The sequence below is a fragment of the Bos grunniens genome, chromosome 1, assembly GCF_055505025.1.
Source record: "Bos grunniens cultivar Pamir isolate PY7600 chromosome 1, Bosgru_T2T1.0, whole genome shotgun sequence".
Lineage (NCBI taxonomy): Eukaryota > Metazoa > Chordata > Mammalia > Artiodactyla > Bovidae > Bos > Bos grunniens.
In genome coordinates, this window is record NC_141165.1 from 77,753,718 (window position 1) to 77,771,620 (window position 17,903).

The 17,903-nt window shown below is 42.2% G+C and overlaps 2 long non-coding RNA genes across 2 annotated transcripts in view; one reads left to right on the top strand and one right to left on the bottom strand.

Annotated features, from left to right (window-relative positions):
• Positions 1-8,180: 8,180 nt before the first annotated feature.
• On the top strand, positions 8,181-8,614 carry LOC147379725 (uncharacterized). Its single transcript, XR_015133856.1, has 2 exons — positions 8,181-8,281; positions 8,427-8,614. It is a non-coding gene; the product is annotated as an uncharacterized LOC147379725 (long non-coding RNA).
• A 3,637-nt stretch (positions 8,615-12,251) lies between these two features.
• The window catches only part of LOC147379726 (uncharacterized), a 30,780-nt gene continuing 25,128 nt past the window's right edge, over positions 12,252-17,903 (bottom strand). Inside the window, exon 3 of the long non-coding RNA XR_015169032.1 lies at positions 12,252-12,470. This is a non-coding gene — a long non-coding RNA (uncharacterized LOC147379726). The remainder of the gene's footprint in view (positions 12,471-17,903) is intronic.

Here is a 17,903-nt window from a genome sequence, read left to right on the forward strand (position 1 = left end):
CAAAGAGACATGCCTCTCACTTCCTTCCACCAGCACCCAGTAGGTGCTTAATATACTTTTGGATACATACATTGGTAAAGCAGACATTAATTCTAACAGCATCCTATACACTGAAACAGATTTTTTCTTTTTTTTTTTTTGCGTTTCTCTGATCTATGGCCCCAGTATCCATCCATCTGTATGTCCATTATCCATCCACATGAATTTACATAGATAATTACCAAAATCACAGGTGTGCATGGAGATGCCTGCATATACTCACTCAGCATTGATTAAATCCCTTATGTTACCTAGCTTGAAGTGTCACAGGTTAAATCTAGACTGGATTGTTAACTATCTCAAAAGTCTTTTCTTATACTATCACTTTAAAAAAAATTCTGATACTTAGACCAAAAGACATTGCTATGAGCTACATTATCCTATGCTTTACTGAAAAATTAGCTCAAAATCCTGGTCTCTTCTTAATTGTTACCATGTACTGCTGCAATACATAGCACGTTCATAGCACAGAGCAGTGGCCTAGAGAAGGGTTTACATTCACAGGTGGCTTGTGGACCTTCCTTTTCACTTTCTGAATTACATTTAACAGCTTAGTCTATTATCTGCCTGGACCCCTGATGTTAAACTCATATATTATTCATTTGCCCAAATTCTGGAGACTAAGGCAGCGCTGCTGGTTGCTGAATTAGCTGCATCTAGGTCTCTGAAACCGAGAAGGCAATGGCACCCTACTCCGGTACTCTTGCCTGGAAAATCCCATGGACGGAGGAGCCTGGTGGACTGCAGTCCATGGGGTCGCTAAGAGTCGGACACGACTGAGCGACTTCACTTTCGCTTTTCACTTTCATGCATCGGAGAAAGAAATGGCAACCCACTCCAGTGTTCTTGCCTGGAGAATCCCAGGGACGGGGGAGCCTGGTGGGCTGCCGTCTCTGGGGTTGCACAGAGTTGGACACGATTGAAGCGACTTAGCAGCAGCAGCAACAGCAGGTCTTTGAAAAGGCAGCCCGTGGAAAAAGCACAGGCTCTTTAAACAAAGCTAGTTTCTTCTGGCTCTGACACCAGATACCTGTATAACCCTAGGCAAGTTAACTTCTCTGAGTCTCAGTTTTCTTAGCTCTAAAGAAAGGAGGAGTAGTACCCAACTCACAAATGTATGTAAAGGTAAATAGAAAAGTAATTTCCAGAACCTGGTATATAAGGGCTAACAGGGGTCAATCATGGCTCCAAGTCTTTTGGCCTGAGCAAGGGTAACAAATGAAATTGTCATTTAACAGTAGCACAGGGGATAAACAGCACCTCATTTGGGCTCTGTCCTTGTCTTCAGGAAGGTATATCTTCCAATCCCCTTTTCTGTGTCCCTCCCATATCTTAAAGTCTTGATGAAGGACTTGATGAATTCATCACCAGTGTGGAGCCCTTGCCTGCTTTCCTAGCCACTGAGGTAGATAATCTACATGTGAGTCTGAGTGATTATTTCAGCGACAGTCTCATGCATTCCACTAATCCCCTACAATTGTCCTGCTTTAAGAGTGTAAAGCACTTTCCCATCCGTCACCTCATGTGATCTTCACAGCAGCCATATCAGAACCCAAGCCAGTGGTATAATACTTCTTTGACAGGTGAGCAAGCCAAGCAAACCTCTTTAAGGTTAAGTGGCTAGACCAGGGTCACACTTCAAGATACAGGTCTTCTATGGCTCTGAATTCCATCTGTGAGTTTTCTATTATACCAAACAGTTATGGGATTTTTGCTGCACACTAAAAGACAGACAATAGGGGCTTCCTTGGTGGTCCAGTGGTTAAGAACTTGCCTTCCAATGTAGGAGACTCAGGTTTGAACCCTGGTTGGGAAACTAAGATCGTACATGCTTCAGGGCAATTAGAGAAAGCCTGTGTACCACAAGAAGACCCAGTGCAGCCAAAACAATGTTAAAATATTAAAAAAAATTAAAGGACAGACAATAGATCTTCTGGAAGAAATAAAACCAGGAAGGAATAGACTGACAGAGAACAATTGCATTGGACTGTGCTTCCCAAATCTGGCCCTTGCCCAGTGTTCCTCTCTCCCAGTCACTCCTTTCTCAGTCTCTGGTCACTCAGGTCTTCCCTGCGGTTCAGAGCACCACTTAAACCCACACTTCTCCACGAAGTCTTTGGCCAGCCACCCACTCTATTCTCTAAAATATACTGAATGCTGGACGCTGTGCTCTGCTGTCTTCTAGCAGGGAGAAACAGACAGTAAGTTCAAGGTAAAGACATGCATTGTGTTGTTTGTTTTGTTACTAAGTTGTGTCCGACTCTTTGCGACCCTTTGGACTGTAGCCCACCAGACTCCCCAGTCCATGGGATTCTCCAGGCAAAAACACTGGACAGGGTTGCCATTTCCTTCTCCAGAATACATACACTAGCTTGGATGATAATAAAAGTTACAAAGGGAAAAAAGCAGAGAAGAGGGATAGGGCATGTGAGGGAGAAAGATGCAAAGTGAGACAGGCTGCTAGTGTAGATGTTCTGAGCAGGTTAATAGTGGCTGAAAGATGAGGGAACAGACCATTTGGTTATAGGGTAAGAGCAGCAGGGAGAGGGTGCAAGACCTCGGCCCGGAGCCAGCGTGTGTGTGGTGTTGGAGGAACTGCACGGAGGCTGGTGTTATGGGAGCCGAGCAGAGGCCGGAGCAGTGGGAGAGGAGGACGGAGAGGAAAGTGAAGTGCATTTATGTACATCCCATTGGGCACTGGAAGGACTTTCTGTGACTCTGGATGAGATGGAAAGCCATTGAAGAATCCCTCTGGAGGCTCTGTGGAGATGGGCAAGGTGGGAGTATAGACACTATTTAGGAAGCATTATAATAATTCTGGAAAAAGATGATGGTGGCTTGGAGAAGGAAATGGTGAGCAGTGTTAAATTCTGTCTATTTTTTTTTTTTTTTTTTTTTTAAGCAGAGCCAACAGTATTACTGATAGTTTGGCTTAGCGCATGAAGAAATAGGAGTCAAACACAGCTCTAAGTATTTTGACCTGACCCACTGTTATAAGAGGAATTGTAATTTACAAAAAAAATAAAGAAGGGCTGAAGGTGAAGTAGATCTGAAAGAGCTAGGGGCACACAGGAAAGCCCAGCTTGGAGGTGTTCAGCCAGGGAAGCAAAATATACAGGCAAAGGTCAATGACTGACTAGGCAGCTGGATTTTGGAGTCTGGAGTCCCAGAGAGAAATCAGAGTGGAAAATACAAATTTAGGAGTTGTTGTTCAGATTTTATGAAAACTGTGAAACTGAGTAAGAACCTCAGGGAAGTGAGCACAAACAAGAAAATGTGCCTTAGGACATTTTCCGGTCAGGGGTTTGGAAGAAGTTCACCAGCCAAGATGAATGTGGACTGGCCAGGGAGATAGGGGAAAACCTTGATATCCTATCTGTGGAATCCTGACAAAACTTGTCTATCCTTTTTAACTCTTGCTTTATGTTCCTGGGTGGAGGCAGACTCAGGCATCTTTAGAGTAAAAGCCACATCACTTCTCCACATTCCATGATGCTCAGCATCTAGGAGCCCTTCAGTTAAAACTCAGCTGGCTGACTTATAGCTGAATCACAAAATGACTGAGCATAAGGGACCCAAGAAATCATCTGGTTCTATGATTTCCCAACTGTATTCTTTGGAGCAAGTCAGAGAGTTCTTTTCTTTCATCATTGGGAAACCTATAAAGCTGTGGCCTCTCTTTTCCTAGAAGGGCTAATAAAAGAAACAGCATTCTGACAATCAAAGGCCTCACTCTTTTCTTCTAAGAAATATTTGAGATTTCCATCAGATGCTTCAGAAAGTTCCAAGAGCTTGGATCTAGTCAAGAACATCCACTGGTCAGAGGGGCTAAGGAGAAACATACTGTTAGATTCTGGCCTCGTTTCATATTGATCTGAGAAGGAGAGACACCATCTGCCATATTCCTTCCTCTTAAGACCAATTGTAGGCCCAGGATCCTAGACAAGATCATAGAGATCATCTAGTCTAACCACCTCCTCGAAAGATGAGGTCCTTGGGCCTAGAAAGTCCCCAGCATCTTGTTCAAAATCACATACCAAGTGTGTTGGATCCAAGATTAAAAATCAAGTCTAAACTTGAAACTTTCTGATCAGAATCAGATTCAACTAAGCTCTAAGAGCATTTACTATATGCCTGAAAACATGCCAGGAGCTTTTATATGTTATCATTCTTAATCCTTACTGCCACCTCTGAGACAGATCCTATTACCCGCTCTTACAGGTAACAGCTGTGATGCTCAGAATGGAAAGTGACGTGTCCGGGGTTACATGTCCGGAGAGTTGGAAGAGCAGGAATGGAGGTCATGCTCGTTTGACTCGGTGTTCAGTGCTCACCCAGCACACCTGCTACCTTTCCCAGCAAGTCAGTCTCACAAGGTTATATAATCCGACTGTATGACTGACTGCCCCAGACCCTGCCTTCCCATCCATAGGTGACTCCCCCTCCAGCTTGCTGTGTTGGAGAGTGACTTAACTTTGAGTCCAGAGTATGAATTCTGCAACCAAACTGCCTGGACTTGAATTGTGACTCTGCTACTTACGTTAGCTATGCAATGTTGGGCCATAGAACTTCCCTACGCCCCAGTTTCCTCATCTACGAAATGGGAACAGTGGTATATTTACCTGTAGGGAGTTAAGATTAAGCAACAGAATATATGTAAGTCATTTAGCACAGTGTCTGATGTGCATAGCAGATGTTCAATAAATGTTAACTGTATTAGTCAATAGCTGACCTTTTAGAAACAAAAACAGAAAAACCCTGGCGCTGTTGTGAAACATACTGTCTGATGCTTCAAAATTTATTTCTGAAATATTTCCAGGTGGGGAAGCCAATACTAAAATCCAAACCTGACAGGTTTTAGGAGTTTCAACCACATGCTCTGTATCAATCTGGATTCAACTAGGAAAGAAAAGTGATGTGGAATTATAGGAATTAGCTCCTACACAACTGAGAGAAAACCAAAGGTGTGTATTAAGTCTTAAAAACCTCTTTGAGATACCAGTGAAAAGATAAAAATAGAGAGTATGCATGTGTACGTATAGAAGAAACACTGGAAGGAAACTCATAGCAATGCTCATAGTGAATATTTCTGAGTAATGGGAGAATGAGAGGTTTTAACTTTCTTTCATTTACTTACTTTCTAATTTTGTACACCAAACAGGTATTCAGATCAGAAATTATTTAATTGTTAATTATTTATTGTTCACTTCCTTCTCACCTAACATTTTTTTTTCTCTAAAAACTGCAAGATAAATTATTGGAATCACATATGATTATAATGCTAATGATGGGGAAGAGACAAGAAGAAGGAGTTAGAATAGACATAGAATAGAAATGCAGGGCAGATAATTCCTTGGACTTGATTTAAGTTAAGAAGTGTTTCCTCAGGATGCTAAAAGTCATGAACAGAAGATACTATCATATCCAAGTGAGAGTTTTAAAAAGAAAAATACCCAGCGTGATGGTGCCATGAAATAGGCACTCAACTGGGATGTCAGTGTGTATGGGCTGGATCCTAGTCCCCCTGAGGAACTGACTGTCTTCAGCCTCCCTTTCTCCTTTGTAAAGTAAGAGCCCTCGGCATTAAGGGATTCCTGTCATGTCTGTGTGTTTCATTTGCCCAAGCCTAAGGTCACTGGGAAGGCTTCCCCAGTGGCTCAGCAGTAAAGAATCCACCTGCAGTTCAGGAGACAGAGGAGATGCAGGTTTGATCCCTGGGTTGGGAAGATCCCCTGGAGGAGGGCATAGCAACCCACTCCAGTATTCTTTCTGGACAAATCCCATGGACAGAGGAGCCTGATAGGCTATGGTCCATGGGGTTGCAAAGAGTCAGACGAGACTGAAGCAACTGAGTGCATACACACATACCCACAAGGTCACTGGCAGATGGAAGAAGCAGGGAAGTTGGGAGGTGGGTGTTGGGTGATCACAGTAAGACCTCTGACTACTGTCGGGGGAAATGTGTTGCTTCTTCTGTCCACTGTCACCCTGGCAACCCCATGAAGAGAGAGGCAAACCAAAGGCAAGAAGCTTGAGGATCTTTTAACATTCTCTGTGAAGCAGGTCTGGACCAGAATCTGATTTTCTAGATAAAGCCAAAGAATGTCAGGACTGGAAATGTCAAAGGCTATGTAGTCCAATCCCTATCTTTAAGACGAGGACACTGAAACCCATAATGGCAGATCACTTTGTCTAAGACATACAGAGCCTGGAGAGAAACAGGCTCCTAGTTGAGTGCACTGGCCACCATACCTTGACTTTTCCAAGGTCCCACCCATGATTGATTTAATGATGCAGATAGTGACTGAAAGAGAAGACAGCAAGAGCTGTTTAATCTTAGCCTTACTTGGTAGGAACTGGAAACTTTCTCCCATGGTTAGCCACCCTAAATTGGTTAGTTTTCTTCAAGATCCCAGATTGCCCACAGTAGAAGACACTGGGCTCCAGTGAAATGCCTTATCCAGGGGCACACATCTGGCAGATACAGAAGCATTAAAGCTTCTGATTTATAACTGCACTCCTCTCCCCAGTGAGAGGAGTGATCCAGGTGTGATCCAGGTGTGATCCAGGTATGATCAGTCTAGGCTCTGCTAGACAAAGCTCCCGGGCCAATCAGCTGAAAGCGTGCTCTGTATCAGGCCCCTCTCCCTGATGACACAAATGGATCTGCCTAAATTTGCTCCTGAATCTCAACAGAAATCGCATAACCAGTCATTGCTCCCAGAAAACCTCCCTACCTGTATACTCGCACATAGCTGGCCACTCAGCTAAGACAAGCAATGAGCCAAGAAAAACCGAAAAGAGTATGGTTTTGCTATACAGGATTTTGTTATTAGCATTTGTCAAGTAATCGTGGGCCAGCGAATTTTCAAAGCAGTCTTAAAAAATAATCCCTTCCCTTGATTCCCAGACACTGAGCAGAGAAAGAAGGATGACAAGATAACCTTCAGAAAGCTCCTTTTTTTCCTGAGTCCTTTTTCAGTAACTCCGTGGACTCAGCTCTAGAGTCTAAAGACTTAATCTTAAAAGATTATTGTGTAGGGAGAGGCAGAGAGATGTAGTAAAAAAAATCATACTGAGCCTAAAGTCAAAAAAGTAATTTTTTTTTTTTGGTTATGCGATGCAGCATGTGGGACCTTAGTTCCTCATTCAGAGATCAAACCCACACACCCTACACTGGAAGCACACAGTCTTAACCACTGGACCACCAGGGAAGTCCCAAAGTGATTCTGCTTTGATGCTTCTATCCATCAGGTATATGACCCCGGATAAGTCATTTCACTTCGGGGCCCTGCTTTTCTCAGAAACCTGGGGTAATATTCATACTTCTCCCTTCAAACTCTGGTGTGCTGTTCAGAGGACCTACACAGTAGGTTTAAAACTATTTGAAGACTATCGTTTCATTAATTATAGTTTTAGCTCTAGTTTTCAACAGCATCAGGCCTCTGCACAAAATGAAATGGGTCTCCAGGTATCAAATGTATATGTGCGTTTCTGAAGGGATTGAGAGAAGAATGTAGAAGGAGCAATTTTTTCCTTTTTTCCTAGAAAGGTCTGTTGTTTAATTTTCTTCTTGGAATAAAAAACCCCAACCACACTGTAGGGAACAGAGCTCGGCTTCTCTTTGATGTCACCCTCAGCCGTAGCCAGTATCACTTCCCCTTCTCCCCAACAGATTCAAGACCTTTATGTTTGGGCTTCCCTGGTGGCCATGTTCAACGTTTAAATCCCCTGCAAATGTGTATAATAACCTAAACAACTGAAAAGAAGACAGAGGACAAGGAATAGGAGAGAGGAGAAAGAGAGAGGTTGGGTTATATTCTTTGGAAGGAGGGTAGCTAATGAGACCTATATTTTAGTTTTGAGCCAAACAGTTTTTTTTTCTTTTTTTCAAACAGAGAAGGTTAGAGCAACTCCAGACAGGAGCAGGCAGGAGCAGGAACATGAGCCCTGCCTGCTCTCCAGCTAGTGATATTACCACCCATTTGTGATTCCTGAGACAGAACAGAGGAGCAAGCCAAGCCTTAACACCTGCCTTGCATTAACAAGCATGGACCTGGCCTGTCAGGTACAGTCCTTCCAGGGATGGGCCTCTCCCCTTCATCTTAGATCCTGCCTGAGGTCAGGGTGAGTCCTGTAAAGATTCAGAACCCTCTTGATCCATACAGACCAAGCGGCCAGGCCTGCCAGTGTTGGACTGCACACCTCCTTCATCCAGCCAGCAAATCAGTGCAAAGCCAAGGTAAGACATGCAAATCAGAAAATTTTATAGAGGGGTGCACAGGCTGTGTAGAGAGCTCAAGAAGAGAGTTAGGGCAGGAAACCTCTTCAGTGACTCCTTTTCCAAGCCATTCTTTAACTCCTGAGTCACTCTCCACACCCCACAGTGCAAACCAAGACTCAACCGCCTTACCAGTTCAGGATAGCTGCTGCAAACGCTGCCTCCAATGGCTGTGACAATTCGACACGGTCTTCTCCCGGTTGCATTTTAGATCTTCACATGCATCTTTTTTCTCCAGTTGTCAGTTCTCCGCTGGATCAAGGAAGGAACATCCTGGTAGAAAACAAAGCCAATGATTGTGTTGTGCCTTGAGCAATGCGTGTGTAGTTGTACTAATTGGTTGATTGATGCAGATTCGGTTGGGAAATGCTACATTTTAAGGAAGTGCAACTTTTTAACTTCTGAGTTGGAGCAGGCAGCATACCAAGAGAAGGAGGACTGAATTAAACAGGAGAACAATTTTTTGAACCATGGACATAGAGCTGGGCACAAACCAAGCTGGGTCCTGGGATTCTCAGAAGATCCAGGGAGAAGTGGGCTGGCAGGTAATAGTTGAGCATCACAGTGAATACCAGCTAGGTGATCGTGCCCTCTCTTGTACACCAAGTCCAGGTTTGGGCATGTCAGTTTCCTCTACTGAATTTTTTTTGCACAATGCTGCCTTTCATATTTAATCAAAATTTATAATTCATGGCTCAGAAACCTGGAATATTGATGTCTTTAGTGTTAAAAGACTCAGTTATCCCATGTACAGCATTGGCCTCTCTTCTTTAGTAGGGTTAAACAGCCCTGTTCTTTTTTTAATATAAAGATAAAACCATTACCCACATTCCAGGATTAGCCTGATAATATTAGGTAGAACCCCAAAATCATAAAATTGTTGGGTTCAGAAGGACTTCAGAGATCACTCCATACCTGAATCTTCTACATGATACCCCTAATAAAGTGTCCATCATGCTCCTTCTTAGATATCTCCAGGCTGGGAACTTTCTACCTCCCAAGGTGGCCCATTCTATGGTTGATCAGATTTAGAAGTTAGGTGTGTTAAACTTTGACTTATTTATTGACTCAATTATAGGAAGTGACTTATCACAGCAAGATAGCACTCACCAAAGATATTTGGGGCTGTGTGTAGGTTGGTGATCATAATGGATGCAAATAGGATCCGTGATCACAGAATATACCCCACATCCCAACCCATATGTAAGCCTTCAGTCAGCAGAGTGAACAGAAAAATATTGGCCGCTGTACATCAGGGCTAGTGATATACATTCAAATGACAGCCTTAGGTATTTGTGATAAAGCTTGTTTGAAAATTCTTCATTGGTTACAGAGAAGAACTTGATTTAATCACCTTTGAGTTTCAAGAGAACATATGAAATTCAGGTCAATATCATAGTTTTTCAGACACCAATGGACATTTAATCTCTCCCATCAGATTAGTCATTTCCACAGGTTTTCTTCCTCTTGGACCTATACCTAGGTAAGAAAAATTATAGATTTGGGTGCCTAATCCAGTTTTAGGACTGGAAAATTCCCTAAAGAAATCTTATCTGAGTTCTCTATCTTAAAACTAAGAAACAAAGGCCCAGAAAGAGGAGGCATCTGACCCAAGATCACAGAGCCCTTTTGAAATGGAGTCAGAACTAAATCACTGGTCTCCCTACTCCTGGTAGAGTGCTCTGCTCTTCATTATCAGTGGTGATGTGCTGAGTATGTCCAAAGAGCGATGCTGTCTCTAGTGTGCTTTGGGTCAGGCACTATAGAAAGTTTTATGGAGTACAAGAATGAGCCAACTTCCCTCAGATCCCACTGTGGCAACCTCATGGAAGTGGCTAACATGCCTTTGAAAATTATCAGTACACAACAACAACAAAATACACTGTGAACACCATCTCCTTGTATCTGCATGCAAAAATATCAAAGTGATCCTCATCATAAGACCGGCTAGCTATTTGTGTATCTACTATGTTCCCAGGTGGCCCAGTGGTAAAGAATCCACCTGCCAAGGCAGGAGATGTGGGTTCAATCCCTGGGTATGGAAGATCCCCTGGAGGAGGAAATGGCAACATATGCCAGTATTCTTGCCTGGGAAATCCATGGTCAGATAAGCCTGGTGGGCTACAGTCCATGGAGTTGCAAAGAGTCGGACACAACTTGGAGACTGAACATGCACACACGCTCTGTTTCAAGCACTTTAAATAACTTATTAGCTCTAAGCCTCCCAACAATTTTGTGGGGTTGATGTTATTATGATTGTTTTTCATGTGAATAAACTCAGGCTCAGAAGCCACATAGCCAGTGTGGCAGAGTCAAGATTTGGGACCTAGTCCTCTTGGCACCAACGTCTGTGATTTTTACCATAGCCACTACCTTTTCTAGATTATCTCAAACCTACCCCTGTGCCTCACCCACCAATTAGCCCCAAATATTTTCTATGACTGGTGCTAGTGTGTAATGAAGTTGAGATTTTTTTTTAATTCCTTAACTATTCAACTAAGTTATCCCTTCAGGCAATTTGGGAAGTCTCTTCCCCTTTTACTGGTGTGTTGTTTTATTTAAGGAATCTTATAGAAAACAGGGCAAACTAAGACCCTAGCATCTGGTGGTAAGTCGCAATGTTCGATATGTAAACATAAATAAATAGAAACAATAACATTCTGAAAAAAATTATTCATTGGTCATACATTTAAAAAGTGTTGTTTGTATTAAAACATATTTATATGAAAAGACTATGTGAAATATAAAATCAGAATTCTTTTTTCTATAGAGTTAGGTCCAGCATCTGTTTGTAAATTCCTTACATAAATAAAAATTTTTTTCTACAATATATATGTCTTAAGATATATATTTAATATTTTAAATGGAAAAGAAATATAGGGATTACATCAGCACTTGCCTTAATAAAGACATATCTACTTTTTAGGTTAGGGTAACATTTAAATACCAAAAAATAGAACGTGGATTCTGATAGATGCAGCGTTCTGGTAAAGTAAAAGAAAATATAATTGTGTAACTTTGGCAGAATTATCCTATGCTCCTCTTAAAGTCTTGGGTTAAAGTTCACAAACATGAACCATCGACATCTACTTGGAGTCTGCCACATAAGAAACTATATGGCACTTTAGAGAAGCCAGCCCCTGGGCCAATGCGAGTACTGTCATCTTAGGAATGAAGTAGTAATAAGGGATAGGATGTGTGATTTATACTCCTGGTTTACCCAAGTGAAATATAAACATCCTCTCTTCCTTTGAAAATTCACTAGGGGTTCTTTGATTCAAATATATTGTTTGAATTGTTTGTTCAATAAAAACAATTAGAATCAATGATTGAAGTGTAATAAAAATAGCTAACCTTCTTGTAAGGTAGGCTTGTTCTATGTTCTTTTCAGGTATTAGCTCTTCGATCTTCACAACAACTTAGTGAAAAAGGTATTGTGATTATCTGCTTTCCTGAATGCCCGAATTTGCAGAGCTGTTGCATGAAGGAGTCTTTGTTCAGTGTCAGACAATGACTCCAAGAGCCTGGGGTCTCTCACCACAGTGCTGCCCTGCCTCCAGCCCTGGCCAGTGAATGGGTCCTGCACTCCTCAGACACTAGCCCAGGCAGCTAGGATGAAGTCGACTGTGGTATTTGTGTAGGATCCTCATGGCTTCAGCTGCCTGGATGCCACCACCTTCCTTATCAGACAGTTTCCTATTTTGATGGGTGAGTCATCAGGTGCTTCATGATCTTCAGCTGCAGTTCCTCTTTAAGGGGAAGCCCCTGCCCCTTCAGCACCAGGCTTACCTTACTGGTCACCTCTGAATGTTTTGTTGGTCATTCCCTGAGCTTGAGTTACCTTTACTCTGCCAATGTCTGCTCTTTTTCAGACTTGAAAAACACCGGTCAATTCTCATTTACCAAAACATAAGCATCCACAGACCAGGACTCATGTCTGATTTATTCTTTATTCAGTGTCATCTTGGAATGGAAGGATCCCCTGGGGGAGGGCCTGGCAACCCACTCCAATATTCTCGCCTGGAGAATCCCGTGGACAGAGGAGCCTGGTGGGATACAGTCCGTGGGGTAGCAGAGAGTCAGACACAAATGAAGCAACTTAGCAGACAGCAGGCCATGTCATCTTCCCAGTGTTTGGCAGTGATAAATGCTGAAAGAATAAATAGTGGTGAGTAAATGCTGAAAGAAGGAGTGAATGACTCCCCTTTGAGAACCTTCTAGACTAAGCAGTCCCTACATCTGCTCTAGTACTGATTCTTTCAGTTATTACCTCTGCAAATATTCCTTGAGTGTCCATGACCTGAAATAGAACCTGAAGTCCTATACATAGAATGGGAGTATTCATGCTTAAAGACTCACACTTTATTCATCCGTGTGTTCATTCATTCAACAAGCATTTACTGAATACTTCCTATGCTAAGAATTTGCAGTAAGTAGAAGTATGGGTGTTAAAAGCCATAGATTTATACTGGAAATTCCTGGTTTTCAACTTGATTTCACCCCTTAATAACTGTGTCCCTGGGCAACTTTCGTAACCATTGTGTACCCCCTGTTTCCTTATTTACAAAATGAGGAAAATGTAGTATCAGCATCCTCAATTAGCTGTGAGGATTAAAAGAGATCATACATGTTAAGTGCTCAGTAAATCTTAGCCACTAGCTATTATCATTTCCCTGGTAAGTAACAAAAAGAAACAAAGAGGAATTAGACATAATCCTTCTCAAGGAACCAGCATATTCATGGGTATATAAGTTTTTAGTGTATGAGGTACAAATAAAAATGCTAGGGATGCTCAGATTAAGTAGAGATGATTTGCAAACAGGGAAAAATCAGAGATGGTATCCTTCCTCAAGAAGGCTGTGTTTAAACAGGTTTGGATATGCAGATGTGTAGGGGAAAGCATTCCAGGAGGTAGAAGTGGCCCAACAGATAAATGGAGGTATAACAAACGTATTCTGGGCTTCTGAGTTACTGAGCAGTTAATTTGACAAAACTACAAGAGACAAAAGGGGGCTAGAGAAAGAGGCAATGATAGTAAAAAGGAAGTATCTTGGGGAGGATCTTGAAAATCAGTGAGTGAGTTTGAGTTCTGTTCTATGTCAACAGGGTGTGTAGCCATGACTTTTGTGCATCATTCATCAGTTTCATTTTTGTTTTTGACTGTGGATGGGTATGGTCATCTGTATTCAAAGCTTTTTAGATTTTAAATTATTTACATTTTCATGTTTGAGAAATTTGATCACCTCCCAGTGTGCTTATTTATTTGCTAAATTGGAGTATAGTTGCTTTATAAAGTTGTGTTAGTTTCTGCTGTACAACAGCATGAATCAGCTGTATGTGTACATATATCCCTCCCTCTTGCGCTTCCCTCCTGTCTCCCCCATCCCACTCTGCTGCTGCTGCTGCTGCTGCTAAGTTACTTCAAGTCGTGTCCGACTCTGTGCGACCCCATAGACGGCAGCCCACCAGGGCTCCTCCGTCCCTGGGATTCTCCAGGCAAGAACACTGGAGTGGGTTGCCATTTCCTTCTCCAATGCATGAAAGTGAAAAATGAAAGTGAAGTCGCTCAGTCGTGTCCGACTCTTAGTGACCCCATGGACTGCAGCCTACCAGGCTCCTCCGTCCATGGGATTCTCCAGGCAAGAACACTGGAGGGGGTTGCCATTTCCTCCTCCAATGCATGAAATTGTAAAGTGAAAGTGAAGTCGCTCAGTCGTGTCCGACTCTTAGTGACCCCATGGACTGCAGCCTACCAGGCTCCTCCATCCATGGGATTTGCCAGGCAAGAGTACTGGAGTGAGGTGCCATTGCCTTCTCCACCCACTTCTCTAGGTCATCTCAAAGCACAAAACTGAGCTACCTGCGCAAATAGCAGCTTCTCACTGGCTATCTGTTTCACAGTTGGTAGTGTATGTACGTCAATGCTACTCTCTCAATTCGTCCCACCCTCTCCCTCCCCTGCTGTGCGCACAAATCTGCTCTCAATGTCTGCATCTCTATTCCTGGCCTGCACATAGGCTCATCAGTATCATTTTTCTAAATTCCATATATATGTGTTAATATATCATATTTGTTTTTCTCTTTCTGAGTTCCATTTGTATGACAGACTGTAGATGAATGTCCTTCATGTCACCTGAGTGACTCAGTAGCTCTGTGTAGTCAGCCTCATGACGGAGATGAGGAAACTCACAGAGAAAAGTAAGATAACCTGCCTGTAGCAAGAACTGGTACTTAGATGGGCTGGGCTATCAATGTCATGGCCTCTAATTACAAGACCTTCTGTTTTCTGAGATGGGGAAGTGCACGTATACCCCACATGCAAACCAAGCTCATGTTGCCTGCGTAGGGGAAAAGAGACAGTCTGATGGCCAGGCCTCCAGCAGGGGGTTACCTCTGCCACCACTGGCTGCTTTCTTTAGCTGTGATTTGCAGCAGTAAATGCTGTGCAAAGTGAAATCAGCTATAGGTATTCTCTGCTTTCCTGACTCGGCCTACTGGGTACATCCCCTCTGGCCTTATCCCAGGTTTCTTGAAGAGCTTCAGAAGAAATACACATGGATTGCACTCCAGGGTTACTTATAATGGAAATCTAGTCTCTCATCCCTCCCAAACCCCACAGAAGAGGTGGGCCCTTAATCTGAACCTTGGGGAATCAGAGGCCCAGTTTCCTTTATTTAGCTTTCAGGACATTAGATTTTTTTTTTCCCCCAAAAAGCTTGAAGTACTGCTGAAGATAAAAGTATCTTATGTCCCAAAATCTTGACCAATTTAAATAATTCACCTTGTTCTCCAAATCCTATCCCCATATTCTACAAAGTTGGACCTTCTCCCTTATTTCTTTTCTTGAGCAGTTGTGAAAAAGGACAGTTTGGGTAAGAACTAACTTAAGGGCATTACCCACAGAGGAAATTTACGTAGGTAGTACACATATGCATAAGAAATAATCACAGTGCATTTATTTCACAATTTATCCAGGAGTCTGTGTGGTGCAGGGAGGAGGTTCCGTGACTAAGTGTTTTCTGTTCCCTAGACTTGAACACCTATCCTTGCACATAGTAAGTACTCAGTATATTTGTTGATTAACAAATCAGTTAGTAAGCTGGCAAGTGTCTCTCCATGTAAAGAAGTGCAGAGCAACAACTTGTAGGCAACTCCAGTGATTTTCTTTAACCAGAATTTTCTTCTGCTTCTTTGCTTTTTTCCCATCCCTTCTGACAAATATGCGTACATACTCACACAAGTTCACCACTTGTGTATTAACATTTTGCCCATGTTCTTTTGTGCTGGTGACCTCGACTTCACGTCACTCAAGACATTTCAAAAGTTTTATTTTGACAGATTCAGTATAAAGTACGGCTTCCCTGGTGGTTCAGTGGTAAAGAAACCACCTGTCAATGCAGGAGATATGGGTTTAATCCCTGGGTTGGGAAGATCCCCTGGAGAAGGAAAGGGCAAGCCACTCTGGCATTCTTTCCTGGGAAATACCACGGTCAGAGGAAAACGGTAGGCTACAGTCCATGGGGTTGCAAAAGAGTCAGACCTGACTTAACAACTAAACAACAACAGCAGTATAAAGTAATATCAAATACACTGTGTATACATCTAAAAAGTTGTCTTTTTAAATTTAATAATTGTGTGACCTTAGTCAAGTTACTTAGATGCTTTGGGCTTCAGTTTCCTCTATAAAATGGGAATAAAAATAGTACCTTCGGTACTTGGGGCTATAGGTAATTTGGTATAGGTAATTCTTTACCATAGGGGCTTCCCTGGTGGCTCAGAGGTTAAAGCGTCTGCCTCCAATGCAGGAGACCCAGGTTCAGTCCCTAGGTTGGGAAGATTCCCTAAAGAAGGGAATGGCTACCCACTCCAGTATTCTTGCCTGGAGAATTCCATGGAGAGAGGAGCCTGGGGGTCTACAGTCCATGGGGTTGCAAAGAGTTGGACACGACCGAGTGACTAACACTTTCACTTCCTTGATAATTAAATGAGATGATGAAGAATAGAATACTTAGCTCAGTCTTTGGAATAGAGTACTTAGCTTAGTCTTTGTCACATAGCATGTGCTCAATAAATGTTTGTTAATATGACAACAGTGAAACAGTGATATTTTTTGTCTTTATGACCATCTTGGCACAATGATAAGCTATTAGCCAGTTTCCTCTTTTTTGGTAAGATGTCAGATAAAAAAATCCAATAAAAGATTTTAATTATTCATGCACTTATTAGCTATTGACTACCCACTTAATCAACATATTTGAGAAGGCTTAGAGTAAAATAGTGTAAACAGTATCATCATTAACATTTGGATTAGGAAAAGCATGAGTCATTTATTGAAGCAAAATAGTTATATAGTCCTTTATTGACTTCCTAATGCTTTTTCAAACATTGTCTGTTCTAATCCTTAATTTTCATAACCCTTAAAACAGAGGCATTATTACCTAACTGATCTGAGGAGAAGTAAAGTGACTTGCTCTAGTCCTCACTGTTTGGTATCTAGTTAAGGGATTCAGAAATGTTCAAGAATTTAATATCACAGACCCATCTTCCCCAGTAGAAGAGCTAGGAGCCCTTAGTATGAACTTAAAACTCTGATCAGGGCTATGCTCACAAGATGTGTTGTTAGATAAATGAACAGATCCCCAGATACAACTCCTAAATTCAGATTCCATAAAACTGACCTAAAATCCTGGTTGCATTCTCTTGGTGAAAAGCAGGACTCAGATAAGACTGTTTACTTAGACATACCTACTCATCTTTTCAGAAATCAGCCTGAAGAACCCCAGCAATGGCATTTAGTCATTTATTGAGTGGTTTGCATAGAGTCCCAATATTTACTTTGAGAAATTCTCACACTGGCTATTTCATGCCATGAGGCGGTAAGGTAGGAATTGTTTGTGACTAATGTTTTGCAGAAGAGAAGGTTGCGCTCTGGGTGACTGAAGCAGCTTGCTTGAGCTCACCCAGTGTGGAGTAGCTGAAACCAGATTTGAAATCACCTACAGAGGCTCTGGGCCCTGTTCCCAACACCCTTTCCCTGTGTGTATCTCTCCCACATCTTAATGCCTTAGTCAACTGGACAGTAACACACCTGCCCAAGCCCAAGCCATCCAACAATGTTAACACTTGTAGAATCAAGAGAATATGATGTCCTGACAGTCTAAAGGAAGATCTCCACAGCAGTACAGCTACTGACAGGTGACATAGCTACATAGCATCTCTGCTGTAAAATTTAGTTCCCCAGGAGGAAAGGAAAGCACTGTCTACTTGCATATACTCTACAACTTGGTAGAAATGGCCCCACCATGGCTGTTGGAGTCAAACTTCTGCATTTTTCAAGTTTCCTCAACTTTATCTGGTTGACCACCAACTCAGCCATTCTATAGTGCCCTGAAATCTGCCATGCTTGGCAATGATCTCAGAGGGACTTTTGACATTCTTTGTGGTCATTGTTTTATATATCTGAGAAAAAAGTAAAATTTTCCTAATTCAAATTATTCTGTACACATTGCCCAATAAAACAAAATAAATCAATGTACAAAATACACATAAAATGTATTTAAAAAGTACTCATTCTGAGTATTCA